The sequence below is a fragment of the Orcinus orca genome, chromosome 4, assembly GCF_937001465.1.
Source record: "Orcinus orca chromosome 4, mOrcOrc1.1, whole genome shotgun sequence".
In the NCBI taxonomy this organism is placed as follows: Eukaryota; Metazoa; Chordata; class Mammalia; order Artiodactyla; family Delphinidae; genus Orcinus; species Orcinus orca.
This window is the reverse complement of record NC_064562.1, coordinates 95026472-95040472: the sequence shown is the minus strand read 5'-3', so window position 1 is coordinate 95040472 and position 14001 is coordinate 95026472. Positions and strand designations below refer to the sequence as shown.

Below are 14001 nucleotides of genomic sequence, written 5' to 3'. Positions count from 1 at the left end.
CTCCTTTTGTGGCTCTATCATTTTGTCTCATAACTGATTCTCCTCCCTGTTCTTCAATGCCATTAGCAATCTACCTATAAAATAAATCCAGCCACACCACTGCCTTTCCTAAAAACAAAACAAAACAAAACACTCTTTGTTTAGTTTGTTTTCTGGCACTAACATCCAAAAATAGCCAAACAGGTGAAATGGGAGCTCCTGTGACCAAGGCTGGTCTGATAACAGTATGTTATTCCAGTGGCTACCAAGATTAATTCAAAGAGGTGGCACATAACCAAGGTTAATTACAATCTCTCTTTCTCTTTCCCTCCTTCTCTCTCTGTTTAACTTTGAATGGAAGAAGATATCCCATTTTCTCTTACGTTACCAAGAGCTTTCACCATCTCCTCTTTTCTGTGTGCTGTCAAATAGAAAACTCTAGTTAGCAATAGAAGAGAAATGGATTTTCATGCACAGAAAAACTAATGTGAGGAGAAGGGGAAAAATGTCTTAGAGTCATCAGGGCCTTGGTTGAAGCATTTACAATATGCACCCTTGTTCTTCATAATTATGCAAGCCCATTAATCCCCATTTATGCTGAAGTTAATTTGAGATGAGTTAATGTCACTTGCACCTGAAAGATTCCTAACACACATACCTATGTTAAGATGAAGATTTAGCTTCAGTATTTGCAGAATTTAGTTCAGACAATTAACAGCTGATTAAAAACATTTTAAACCACATTTTCTGTATGATTACATTCTAAGGCACTAAAGCAAAGGGTGTTCTGTCTGGCGTTTTTTTGAATATTGAGTAGGCAATAAAATTACTTGACTATTCATGAAAGAAACAAGTTACAAGGAGAAACATATAGTTCAATACTTAACAATTAGGAGTTCAAGTTCATGGAGGCTAAAATTCTCAAAGTAAAATATCATGAAGAGGGAAAAGGGAAACATCTTCATGTTCCTTCTCTGCACTCCCTGTATAATTATGTACGTAATAGGGAAGTCCCATTAAAAAACCAAGATGCCAACAAAGAATATATTAAAGTTGTTTGTGTTTTAAAATTTTTAATTAAAATATCCTTGTTGTTGTTGGAGTAAGAAGGACATTTTCAATTTCTTATATAATAATAGTGGGCAGGGAGTTACAAAACGGTGAAATCAATTACACTTGGCTTTACCATATGGAGAGCTAAGTATTTCAGAATTAGTTTTTTTCTGGCATGTGCACCTTTGTATTTTACAAGGCATCAGGAGCCTATGCATTACACAGAAATTAAAAAGAGAGGGAAACTTTATTGTATCATCCCCTAGTGTGTAGCCAGTACGAATTCTTCTCAAGTGGGTTGGCGTTCTCTTCTAGATCAGTTAACCAATATCATATTGTTGCAGAATAGGGGTTCATTACTAAAAAGTTAATTTCATTAAAATTTTGAGATTGAATGTTTTGCTCTTTAAAGCCTAATTTGCAATCCCACTGTATTCAGACCATAAGAGTGAGCACTGACATCCCAAGTAGACAGCAAAACAGAAAGACATTGTGTATTCATGTTCAGAAGGAAGAAACCAGGGAGACATAGGCCCATAGAAATATATCCACATGGTTGCACACATAAGCTAAGATATTTTGTTTGTACTTTGTAATATATTTTACATACTGTGGTTGTCTGGGCAACATTCAGAGGACAAGGGAACTTCACAAAGTGAAGGATAGCAATAAATGTACTGAGAATTAAAATCCACTGAGTAAAACCGCAATGGTTTCAGTTTGGCATCTATATAAAACTGTCTTTCTTTTTAAGCTGGCTCATCCTTTTGTCAGTCAGTCAGATTCAAAACATTGCTGATGTGATCTGTCTTTCAATCAGCCTGAGAGTGGCTTCATTTGTAAAGAGAGGGGGGCAAGAATGGAGGTTCATGAACGAAGCCATCTGGGACTACCTTATGCTTTATGCATGTTGCACAATAAGAAAAAGTTTCTTTCTGATAATTCACTACTACCTTCTAAACTCTATCACCTATTTTGATCTTTATTCAGGCTTTATTAAGTAAGAGAAAAATCATATAGGGAATTTATCTGGTTCATATTTTTCCAAGAGTTGTATTTAGGGTGGATATTACTATGGAGTCCCTTAATATATCAATAATTTGGTCAACTATACCAAAGCTTTGAGATTAGAATATGTGTGACACTTGATCTTGTGACATTGCAGTTATCTGAGACTTAATAAAAAAGGAAAGGAAATCGAAAAACTCTACAGTGGACACTGAATAGTTTGAAACCCAACATGTTCATTCAGAGGCATTTCCTAGCTTTTTTTTTTTTTGCCAGAGGTGAAAAGATGGCTGTTTTCAAAGATATACTCTAACAGTCAATAAACATATTAAGACATATTTGCTGAAAAGCCAGAGTTTGTAAAAGTTAAAGACCTGACAGGTCAGGTTCTGTGACAGATGAAATGATTATAACTCTCGAATTAACTGTAAGATTTTCAAAAGGTTTAAGTTTAAGGCTCTGGTGCCTTTCAGTGTTGACAGAATTCTGTAAAACAATCTGAACCTGCATTTGTCAAGATGAAATATATATGCAGGATTCTGTAGTTGACTTTGTGTATATTTGGCCAAGGTTGTTCAAAGTTAAGGTCTTGAGCAACAGCAAAGTTTCCTCTTATATTTTATTTTTGACCAAAAGTAACACAAATACCCCAATTCCATCACTAACTTCCCTAAATTTCTGAAGTTATCACCAAGTATAATAATTTGTCAGATGTTTCTTCTATAAAGTGTAAAAATCAAATCAAAACAAAACAAACCTGGCTCTGAGAATTTATACAAACAATCTGCATCATGTTGAGCATATTTTCAGAGGAAAATTTCAGAAGGAAACTTCCTCCAGGGAAATGAAAATTCTAGTTCAAACAATCTCTTATAAGGATATTTTTCACAGAAAAAATGGTAGTTGTGCTACTCATAATGCAATTGAATCCACATGAGTAGATTATAAATGGGATACTGGGTTAACTGACATGACAAGCATATAATCAACTTGAGTATGGTTTTGCATTTTGTGGGCTTGTAGTGGTAATCATAAAAGGTACTGGAATTCCAAACTAGTTCTCCTCAAATTATATGAGCTGAAACAAGTCTAAGTATTAAAACATTCCAAAGCAATCCAGTATACACATATAAACCTCTCATTTTTAGTCCATTAAGAAGTTGATATTTCATATATAACACTGAAGTGTATGTCTAAAATATAGGAAAATTAAGGAATACCATCATTAGGTAAGAGAATGGAGTATAGGCATTATCCAGGATTGAATAAAACACAATATATTATAATATTTAGATAAAATTTCCTTGAATAGTTTTGAACCAAGTGTCGAAAAAGGTCCTGGGAAGGTGACTATCTATAGTTATAGAGACAGTGGAGGCAACAACAGGGAGGGAAAGAAAAAGAACTGCCAATTAACATTTCAGTATCAATGAGAATGAGAGCCAATGAGTTTTGACTGGGGTGGAATGGTATATAATTCATACATTTATTAAACAAACAAAAAAAATGTTGAGTGCCTGTTTTATTTTAGGCATTTTACTAGTAAGGGTTGTCAGATAAGATAAAAAATATCCAGTTAAATTTGAGTTTTAGATAAACAACGAATATGCTTTTAGAATATGTATAACCCTTGCAATATTTGGGAGATGCTTATAGTAAGAACATATCTGCTGTGAAAATGACATTTGAATGGGTGTCTTTTTAATCTGCTAAATCTGGTGACCCTAACTAGATGTGGAGATAGAGTGATCAAAAAATATATAATATTTGACATGGCAGAACTCAGAAACAGAGAGATGTAAGAAAATGGACAAATGTTTTAAATCACCAAAATTTATATACCTAAAATATTAATGGAATGGAGAACAAAACTTTTAGGGAACTAAGTGGCTTGACTCACTACTCCAAATTTTATTTAACTTTTCAAAACAAGTCTATTTCTGACCATCTTTGCAATCACAGACTGCCTTCATCACCTGGCAGAAGATGTCTCAAATATAACCCATGCAGCAAATCCACAAAAATAGCTCTTTAATGAATATCTTGGTTACTTTAAGTGAGAAGCATATTACCAGTGCATATTTTAATAGTCTTCCTTGAAATCCATATTCAAATTTCTGAGTTTTTATGCTCATTTCAATATGAATAATGAGTTAAATTAGGGTTAATAAAATTATTTTCCCCAATAATTTAAAATTATTTTCCATGATTTTTTTCTATATAAACTTATGATGTATTTATTGTTAAACAAGTGGGTAAAATTGCATTTGGTTGTAACAGAGCACCTCTATAATGCCATTAAACAGTATGTTGTGGTTTTTTTGTTTTGTTTTGTTTTCTGTTCTTTCTCTCTCTCATATAAACTCAGCTGAGGCAGACATTCTCTCTGCTCTGCTTTCTTCTAGTTTTGCCTTTAATTTTCAAGGTCTCAAAATGCTTCAGCTTCAGGCATTTCACCTGCATTTCTGTTAGGAATAAGGAAGGAACTCAAAACATGTGTCTAAAGTCACATGAATATATTTTGTATGTAGTTTATTATTTTTTAAATTGACGTAAATTTAATCTCTTTAAAGTGTATAATTCAATGACATTTAGTACACACAAAATTGCACAAACATTATCTCTAGGCCCATGATATTTTCATTGCCACAAAAGGAAACAGTATATTCATTAAGCAATCTCTTCCCAGCCTTTGGTGAACACTAATCTGCTTTTACCTCTATGGATTTACCTAACCAGCATATTTCATAGATAGGGAATCATATGCTTTGTGACATTTTGTATCTGGCTTCTTTTATTTAGCATAATGTTTTTAAGGTTGATCCATATTGTAGCATGTATCAGTAGTTAACCCCTTTTATGGCTAAAATTCAATTGTACAGGTATACCACTTTTGTTTTTGCACTGCAGTTGATGTAAATTGGAGATATTTTCACCTTTTGGCTATTGAGACTAGTGCTGCTATGAACATTCTTGTACAAGTGTTTGTTAGGATGCCTGTTTTCAACTTTGGGGGGTATATATTTAGTAGAATTTCTGACTTACATGAGAACTATGTGTTTTAACTTTTTGAGGACCTGACAACTGTTTTCCACTGAGACCATGATATTTTACATACTCAGCACCAATTAATGTGATTTTCAGTATCTCTACATCCTGGCCAATACCTCTTAGTTTCTTTCTTTCTTTTATAGTCATTAAATGAGTCTGAACTGGTATTTCATTTTGGTTTTGATTTCTATTACCCTACTGACTAATGAGGTTGAGCCCCTTTTCATGTGTTTATTAGCCATCTGCAAATTTTCTTTGGAAAAATGTTGAGTCAAGTCCTTTGTCTGCTTTTAACTGGGTTGTTTGTCTTTCTGTTGTTCAGTTGTAGGCGTTTTTTACATATTCTGGATACTAGACACTCATCGGGTATATGATTTGCAATTTTTTTCCATTCTGTGGGTTGTATTTTCACTTCCTTGATGTTATCCTTTGATGCACAAGTTTTTAATTTTTTTAAGTCAAATTTGCCAGTTTTTTTCTTTTACTGCTTGTGCTTTTCATGCCACATCTAAAAATCCATTGCCAAATCTAAGATCATGAGGATTTATTCCAATATTTTCTTCTAGGAGTTGCACAGGTATAGCTCTTACATTCAGGTCTTCAGTCCATCTTTAGTTTATTTCTGTGTATGTTGCAAAATAGAAGTCCAAATTTATTCTTTTGCACGTGGATATCTAGTTGTCCAAACACCATTTGTTGAAGAGACTATTATTTTCTCATTGAATGATCTTGGCATCCATGTTGAAAAGTCAACTGGCCATCTATGGGTTTGTTAATGGACTCTCAATTCTATTCTATTGATCTATATGTCTATAATTAAGCCTATACTTCTGTGTTTATTATTGTAGCTTTGTAGTAAGTTTTGAAATTAATCCTCTAATTTTGTTTTTCTTTTAAAGACTGCTTTGTCTATTCTGTCTTTTGAAATTTCATATGAATTGCAGTATCAGTTTTTCTGTTCCTGGAAAAAAAAAACTTTGGGGATTTGGTAGGGATTACATTGAATTTTTAGATCACTTTAGGTCACACTGCCATCCTAACAATAACAAAGAGTATTCTTCCAATTCATGAACACAGGATGCCTTTCCATGAGACACTAACTTCTTTATTTCCTTTCCAGCCACTGATGTCTACATATCATGGGCCACAGCTTTGTCATATCCCTATAACTAAAAGGAAACCTTGAGGACTAAGTTCAATGCTGTTCTGCCCTAAAAATATTGGGGTTAATTTATAAAGAAAGACTGTGAAATGGATATTGGGGGAAGGGCAATTAGCAGTGTCTACTATATGTCATTATAACAAAATTCATGTAGAATTGATATTTTCTAGTTTCATAATCATACATATATATTTTTAATGACTTTTTTAAGGCCCCAGTGTTTTTTTTTTTAAATAAATTTATTTATTTATTTTTGGCTGTGTTGGGTCTTCGTTGCTGTGTGCCGGCTTTCTCTAGTTGTGGCAAGTGGGGGCTACTTTTCGTTGCGGTGCACGGGCTTCTCATTGTGGTAGCTTCTCTTGTTGCAGAGCATGGGCTCTAGGCACATGGGCTTCAGTAGTTGTGGCACATGAGCTCAGTAGCTGTGGCTCGTGGGCTCTAGAGTGCAGAGTCAGTAGTTGTGGCTCATGGGCTTAGTTGCTCCTAGGCATGTTCGATCTTCCCGGACCAGGGATTGAACCCGTGTCCCTTATATTGGCAGGCAGATTCTTAACCACTGTACCACCAGGGAAGTCCCCATAATCATATTTTTAAAGGCATTAAAATTGGTAGGACCTTTAAGAATCAGATTAACTTAAATTACAAAAAACTGAGAACCACTCTGCCAAGAGCCGTGGCTGTTATTGAAGCACACACACTTGGGTTTCTCATGTCATGGAAGTTAGATTCCCAAAAGCAATAATTTCAATAGACAAGAAGTAGGCCTGGCTCTGGAAACTGACACAGCATCAATTCTGCCACATTCTTTTGGTTAAAGCACTCATGAATCCTGTACAGATTAAAGGCAAAGGGAAAGACAGGCCACCTATCTTTCTAGATGGAAAGAATATCAAAGAATCTGTAGTTATATAAAGGCCACTAAAATCCATACTCCAGACACAAATTATTTACATTCCTTACACATACAAACTATCATCCTTCCAAGACTGTAGAAACCTAACCCATTAAAGGAACAAGAACAAGCACAAGAACAAGATCAAGGTCTAAGATCTCATCATTTAAATCAGGCACAGAAATAAATGAAGTTTCTCAGATGCAGTTATTTTAAATTTAAGACCTGTGAACTAAAAAGACAGGCTATCTGCCTAAGATTTGTCTCAGGACTTAACATAGGCTATTATAATCTCATAATGAATTTGATCTTACCTGGATGTTACTTCTTACTTTAAGAATCATTTGCTGGAAGAGCCTAGAAATGAGAAACAATTTCATTTTCAAATCCAGAATTTCCTGCTCCTTTATATTTCCCTAAAACGCTACTCAAAATCTTAACAGTTCCTTCGTTAAGCAATCTTCAGTCTTCCTGTATTTTATCATAGGCAGTTAGTTGAAGCCACATGTCATTCCCTATATTGCTCTTGAAACTCTCTCCAGCTAAATTGCTACTAAACCAGATACTCTTTCTATGTTCCACATTCCTGCAGGTGACACTGTCGTCAAACTGGCAACCAATTTACAACGGTTATCCCTCTCCTGAATTTTCAACATTTTCTCACTATCCTTCAAGGCTTCAAGTCTTGATGTCTTGGCTTTCATGTACAGTCTCCTCACATCCCTTCCAGCCTCTGCTACCTGCCTAGTCTGAAGGCCAGTGTCACGTGTCTTAAGCTTTTGGTATGTAGTACTCCACTTCCAGATGCCCAGTTTCCTTCAAGTTTTACGTTGGTATGTAATAAACTACTTTGTAACTCAGCGGCTTAAAACACCACTTTATTTTGTGAGTCAGAAATTTGGGAAGGATTTGGCTGGATTTTTCTTTTTCCTTTAAACTAGATAGTGCTAAGTGGGGTGGCTAGGACTGGAGAATGTACTTTCCAGGTTGCTTTCTTATTCACTTGTCTGGCACTTGAGTTGAGATGCTAGTAGTCGATGCTAGGAGCTCAAATTGGGCTGTGGAAAGTGCCTACATGTGGTTTCTCCATATGTCTTGAGTTTCTCACAGATTTGTGGCTGGGTCCCAAAAGGGATGAAGCTATAAGCAAGCATTTCTAAAGTAGATGTAGAAGCCAGTCTCTTAAGGCCTTACCCCAGAAACAGGTACAACATCATTCTGCCATAGTCACTTGTTCTAGGAAGACACAGAGCCTGCCTAGATTCAAGGGAGTGGAACATAATAGACCTCCGCCTCTAAATGGGAGGCTTGTCAAAGAATTTGTGGCTATCTCCCATCTTTAATCTGTCACTGTTAAAACTGACTAAAGCTGAACATATACATATCCTTTATCTCAACAAGCTTTCACTTCCAGTAAATTCCTTTAGGTATATACTCAACACACGTTTGTGCACATGTCCCCAAAAGACATGTACTGGAAGTTTCATAATCGCACTGCTTATAATTGAAAAAAAGAGAAAATATTTAAAATCCCATTAACAATGGAACTGATAAAGACATTGCAGTAGGGCTTCCCTGGTGGCACAGTGGTTGAGAGTCCACCTGCTGATGCAGGGGACACGGGTTCGTGCCCCGGTCCGGGAGGATCCCACATGCCGCGGAGCGGCTGGGCCCGTGAGCCGTGGCCGCTGAGCCTGCGTGTCCAGAGCCTGTGCTCCACAACGGGAGAGGCCACAACAGTGAGAGGCCCGCGTACCGCAAAAAAAAAAAAAAAAAAGACATTGCAGTATATTAATACAATGATATACTATATAGAATTGGGTACTTAATGATATAAAACTACCCAAATAAATATGGATAAACACTATAGACATAGTGTTGAGTAAAAGGTTAAATAAAAAGATTACATAGTATATCATTCCATTTATATAAAGAGGCAAACTGAATGTATTAGGTTGAGCTTCTGGGTTGTGAGAATGTTCAGTTTCTTGGCCTTGTTTCTGGTTCAGAGTTACGTTCAGTTTGTGATAATATGTACATATTTCGTTTTGTGTATTTTACTACAATAAGTTAACAAAAAAGAATGAAAAAAAATGTGATCCCACACTGTATCAGTTTCCTGTTACTGTTGTAACAAATTACCACAAACTTAGGGGATTAAAACAACACACATTTATTATCTCAGAGTTCTGGAGGCCAGAATATGAAACAAGTCTTACTGGACTAAAATCAAAGTGTTGGCAGGGCTGCATTCCTTCTGGAGGCTCTAGGAAAAAATTTGTGTCTTTTTTAAAGACACAAATTTAAAAATTTAAAATTTAAAATTTAAAATTTAAAATTTAAAAATTTGTGTCTTATTTAGCTTCTAGAGGCCATCTGCAGTCCCTGGCTCATGGCTCCCTCCCCCCATCTTCAAAGACAGCAGCATAACATCTTCAAATCTCTCTCTGACTGTGAGTGTCCTGGCTTGTGATTAAGTTGGGTCCATCCAGATGATCTGGGATAATCTTCCCATCTCAACGTCCTTAACTTAATCACATCTGCAAAGTCCCTACTGCAATGTGAAGCACATATTCACAAGTTCCAGAATTAGAACATGGACATCTTTAGGAAGCCATTACTCTGCCTACCACACATATTGCTATCTCTAATTTACATTCATATTTTCTTTCTGACCTCCCACCATTTCCTATTTTTATTCTCTTTCTCCCATAGTGAAACTTTGGTTTTATTTATCAAATGGGTCCATAAGAACCTTTTCCTCAAATCACTTTTTGTTTAAATTAGAAAATTTATGGATAAATTGGGATAATTTATGAATGAATTGGGCAGCGAGTACTCAATATCATTTTATTTTGTAGGCATTGTAAAATCATATGTTGTGACAAAATGGGTCCTTTATTACCAAACATTCAGTGCAGGGAATAAATAAACAAAAATCAAATCTAGCTATTTTAAATAGGAAATGATGTAATACATGAAATCAGGTGCTTATAGAATTATCTCAAGGAAAGTATGGGCAGGTCCCTGGCTGAATAATGGATTTATCCCATAAAATAGACAATAGATCCAGGAGAGTTATTACTATTTCTGAGTAAAACAGAGCTAAGTCAGATAGTGGAATTGGACTGCTATCTCATCCTTCTCATGACCTTTTGCCAGTAGTAACTACCAAGAAACACAAAAGTAGGGTGTTCTTGTCACTTCTACCTTCCACATCTTACATGGGAGCATGTACTGTCAAGGTAGCTGAAAGTGAGGCTAGGAAATGTGCTTTTACTTCCACCATCTTCCAACAAAAAGGGGAGTAGAATGGATTTTGACTGCCGAATATGCTTCACAGACACCACATTCTAAAAGACTTTCAATAAAGGTGTTTCCTAGATTTTCTACAATCTAGTATTATCTCTAAATTTCTGCCAACATTCTTAGGACATATTCTAATATGTGCCACTTTGGATCAACTTTGCTGGATTGTGCTCCTATTATAACAACCCACCTTCTCAGTGGCTTAACCACAAAGAAGTTCTTCTTGTTCCCACTGCACGTCAGCCGCAGCTCTACTCTGGGATTGCTCCAACCACAGCAGTCAGCTATGACTCTTGCTCTGTTCTGCTTGGCTTTGCCCCATGAATATTCTTCATTCATGGATACGGGCTAAAGCAGCCACCATTTTGGAACATACTATTCTCTTTAGAGTGCTATCCAAAACTGGACTGAAATCCACTTAGAATTTGCATACTTCACTTCTGCTCATATCCCATTGGTTAAGTTAGTCAAAGGGACCAGCCACAACTCAATAAGGTAAGGAAATAAACTTCTCCTTCAGGAGAACTCTGGCTTCTACAACAAACACTGGCCTCAGTGAAGTCCTATTCTTCTGCATTTCGTGTTTTTTAATTTTTTGAAATTCTCCTTATTCCTCCTTAAGTTCCATCAACTTAAGTTAGCCAAAATAACTCTTTGATTCTTACAAAGAAATGTAGGTATATTAAACAATTAATCATATATTTTTATGATTTATTATTTATATCCTCTGCATAGTGTTTGGTAATTAGTAAATGCTCAATAATAACTATATAACCCTATGTGCCAAAAAGAAATCTTATCATTTTCATGTGACAAAAATACACTGATGGAAATCCTAGTATTATACTAATTTCAAATAAATGCAATTTGAGGCTTAAATTTTTTTTCAGTGTTCCCAATGGCAGAGTCAATATTTAAACTCAGGCAATCTGACTCAGAAACATGTACCTAACTGAACACTATGCATTTAACTAAAATAAAGAAACATTGTGTTCAGTTAGGATGTGGTGAACTTCAGTGATACAAATTAGTTATATTTATAGGTTGTACATCATGTAATAAATATAACTAAAGTTATAAAGTTAAATGTTCAAGGAATTGTTAATTTATGTGCTATGTTTTTAACTGCATATTTTCTAGCAGTTGCTTTTTTCTCTTTTTAAATTTTTTATTGAAATATAGTTGATGTACAAAATATGTTACTAACACACCATTGTAAAGCAATTATACTCCGATAAAGATGTTAAATAAATAAATAAATAAAATAAGCTACAAGGATATATTGTACAACACGGGTAATATGGTCGATATTTTATAATAACTATAAATGGAGTATAAGCTTGCAGTTGCTTTTAATGTGACAGTTTGTAAGACTGTAGTACTGTAGGTGGATTTTTTGCAAAGATGGCCACAGTAAAGTCTCTTCTACCAATGTTCATGCCTCTTTGTAATTAACTTTGATTCTCTTCCCATCAGGAGGTAGTGTGTGTTTTCACCCCTGAATTTGGGCCTGGGAAATAGTTAATCAATAGGAGTGCTGTATCAACCTTTCTAAAAGCAATGTCATTAGTTCTGTATACAAGCAAAAGCTTGTAATTAAAGGAAAGAAAGACATGCTTATACATTGCTATTTTTGAGGTTCAGATAATTACAGGTGCTACACAGAAAACTGAGCATATTTTCAAAGAAAAAACAGGATTTAAATGGTGACAAAGGGTGCTAATGTATATCATTCTAAATTAAGCTTAAATGTTATCCCAACAATCTTGAATCTATCCAAAGTGTTTATGTTTACATCTCCTTTTCCATGCAGTAATTTTTTTTAGTATATTTAGTTTAAGTTCCCTTATAGATAGCAGTTTAACTTTTGTTTAATTTTTCCTCACTAACGGGAATAATAATAATAACAGTAATAGTAATGATAATAATCATGATAAATCAGGCCTGAGTTCCTTTTCACAGTCAATTTAAATAAAGACTAACTTTGAAAACTATAACTTGATGAAAACAGTAGTCACAGTACAAAGCTGCATTCTCCCCCTCAATGGATCTCTTAAAAGTGACATTATAATCAGATAGTTCTGTGATGACAGAAAACAAAACAAAATAAAAACATAAATAGTACGAAGGGAATGCATTAAGTTTCATATGGTTGATATTTTTAAAATAATATTCCTTTACTAAAGCTTATAAAGTTTATTTTAGTTGTGTGTTCAAAGAGTTAATAACGTTGGTAGAAAAAAAGAACATTTGGCCTACATATTTAATATAAAAATATTGAATAAATAAAATAAATTTTTTTTCAATTATCTAAGTACTATACATAAATTCATCCTTTAATCCAATAATTCTATTTATAGGCTCTATCCCCAAGGTGCACTCACACAGCATGAAAAGAGGTGTGCACGAGGGTATTTACTGCAGTCCTATTTGTAATAGCAGAAGGTTGGTGAAAATAGGCAACTGATTTAATGAACTAAGAAAAGCCATACAATAGAGTACTATGTAACTGTAAAAGGGAATGCTAAACTTATCATAAAGAGAGGATAACAAGATTTATTAAGTTAAAAAAGGTAAAGAGAAAATGAAATACATATATTTACATATTTTTTTGAAGTTCAGAAAAATTAAAAGTTCAAAACAATTAAAAAGCTAGCTAAAGAAGCTCCTATATATGAAAATATCTGTGTTTTCTCATTAAGCATTATCGGACAGTAACCATAACATTTTAAAAATATTTGCTTATAGGTAAGGATGGGAATAGATTAGAGAGGATAATATTAGAACAAAGCTGTCTATGAATGTACATTATATTGTAAATATGACTTTGGAAACATATAAACATTTTGCATAATTATAAAACAAAATTAAATCAAAGATAAGCAAATTCCTAAAAATTGAAATTGAAGAAAGTGAAAATGTGTGTAGAGGTACAAACCTGTGATGTAACCGCACGAAGTGGAAGTCTTCCCAGTGGCATTCAACTAGAGTAATTTGATTACACATCCTGGTGGGATAATCCCTAAGGATAAAAAACATACAAAACAATGTTTATATTAATATAATTGTTATTTTTTCACTAATTATATTGCTTATGGTATCATCAGTTTTGAGACTGTTAAGCATGTAGTGATGCAATGTAAGATAAAACAAATAAGTAACAAAGTTTATGTAATAAGATATTAAAAATTTTAGTGTGGGAGAATAGGGATTGAATAGAAGGATGAGACAAATCATATAATTTTGAAGGTGAACTGGGAACATTTTGGAACTTATATTTCATTTAAAAAAAATATCTTTTTCTAGCTTAGTTAGGTAAAAACACTGAGAAACAAAAACACTGAGAAACAAGTGTCCATAGTCATGAACATTTCTTGTGTACAGGTTTTGGTCTCTATTACCACTGTAAGGGACAGGGTTTCTTAGAGCAAGAGCTGCTTCACATCAGGGATAGAAAATGTTTGAGATGATCCTCAAGCATCAAGGGCACCAAAAAACACAGCTGAAGAACTCAAGAGCCAAACTGAATAACTTCCTCTTTACAAAC

General features: G+C 34.4%; 1 long non-coding RNA gene across 1 annotated transcript; it reads right to left on the bottom strand.

The window, feature by feature from the left end:
- Positions 1-366: 366 nt before the first annotated feature.
- LOC125964352 (uncharacterized) lies at positions 367-13473 on the bottom strand. Its single transcript, XR_007477313.1, has 3 exons — positions 13393-13473; positions 7460-7502; positions 367-400 (listed from the first exon to the last, which is right to left on the bottom strand). It is a non-coding gene; the product is annotated as an uncharacterized LOC125964352 (long non-coding RNA).
- Positions 13474-14001: the final 528 nt, after the last annotated feature.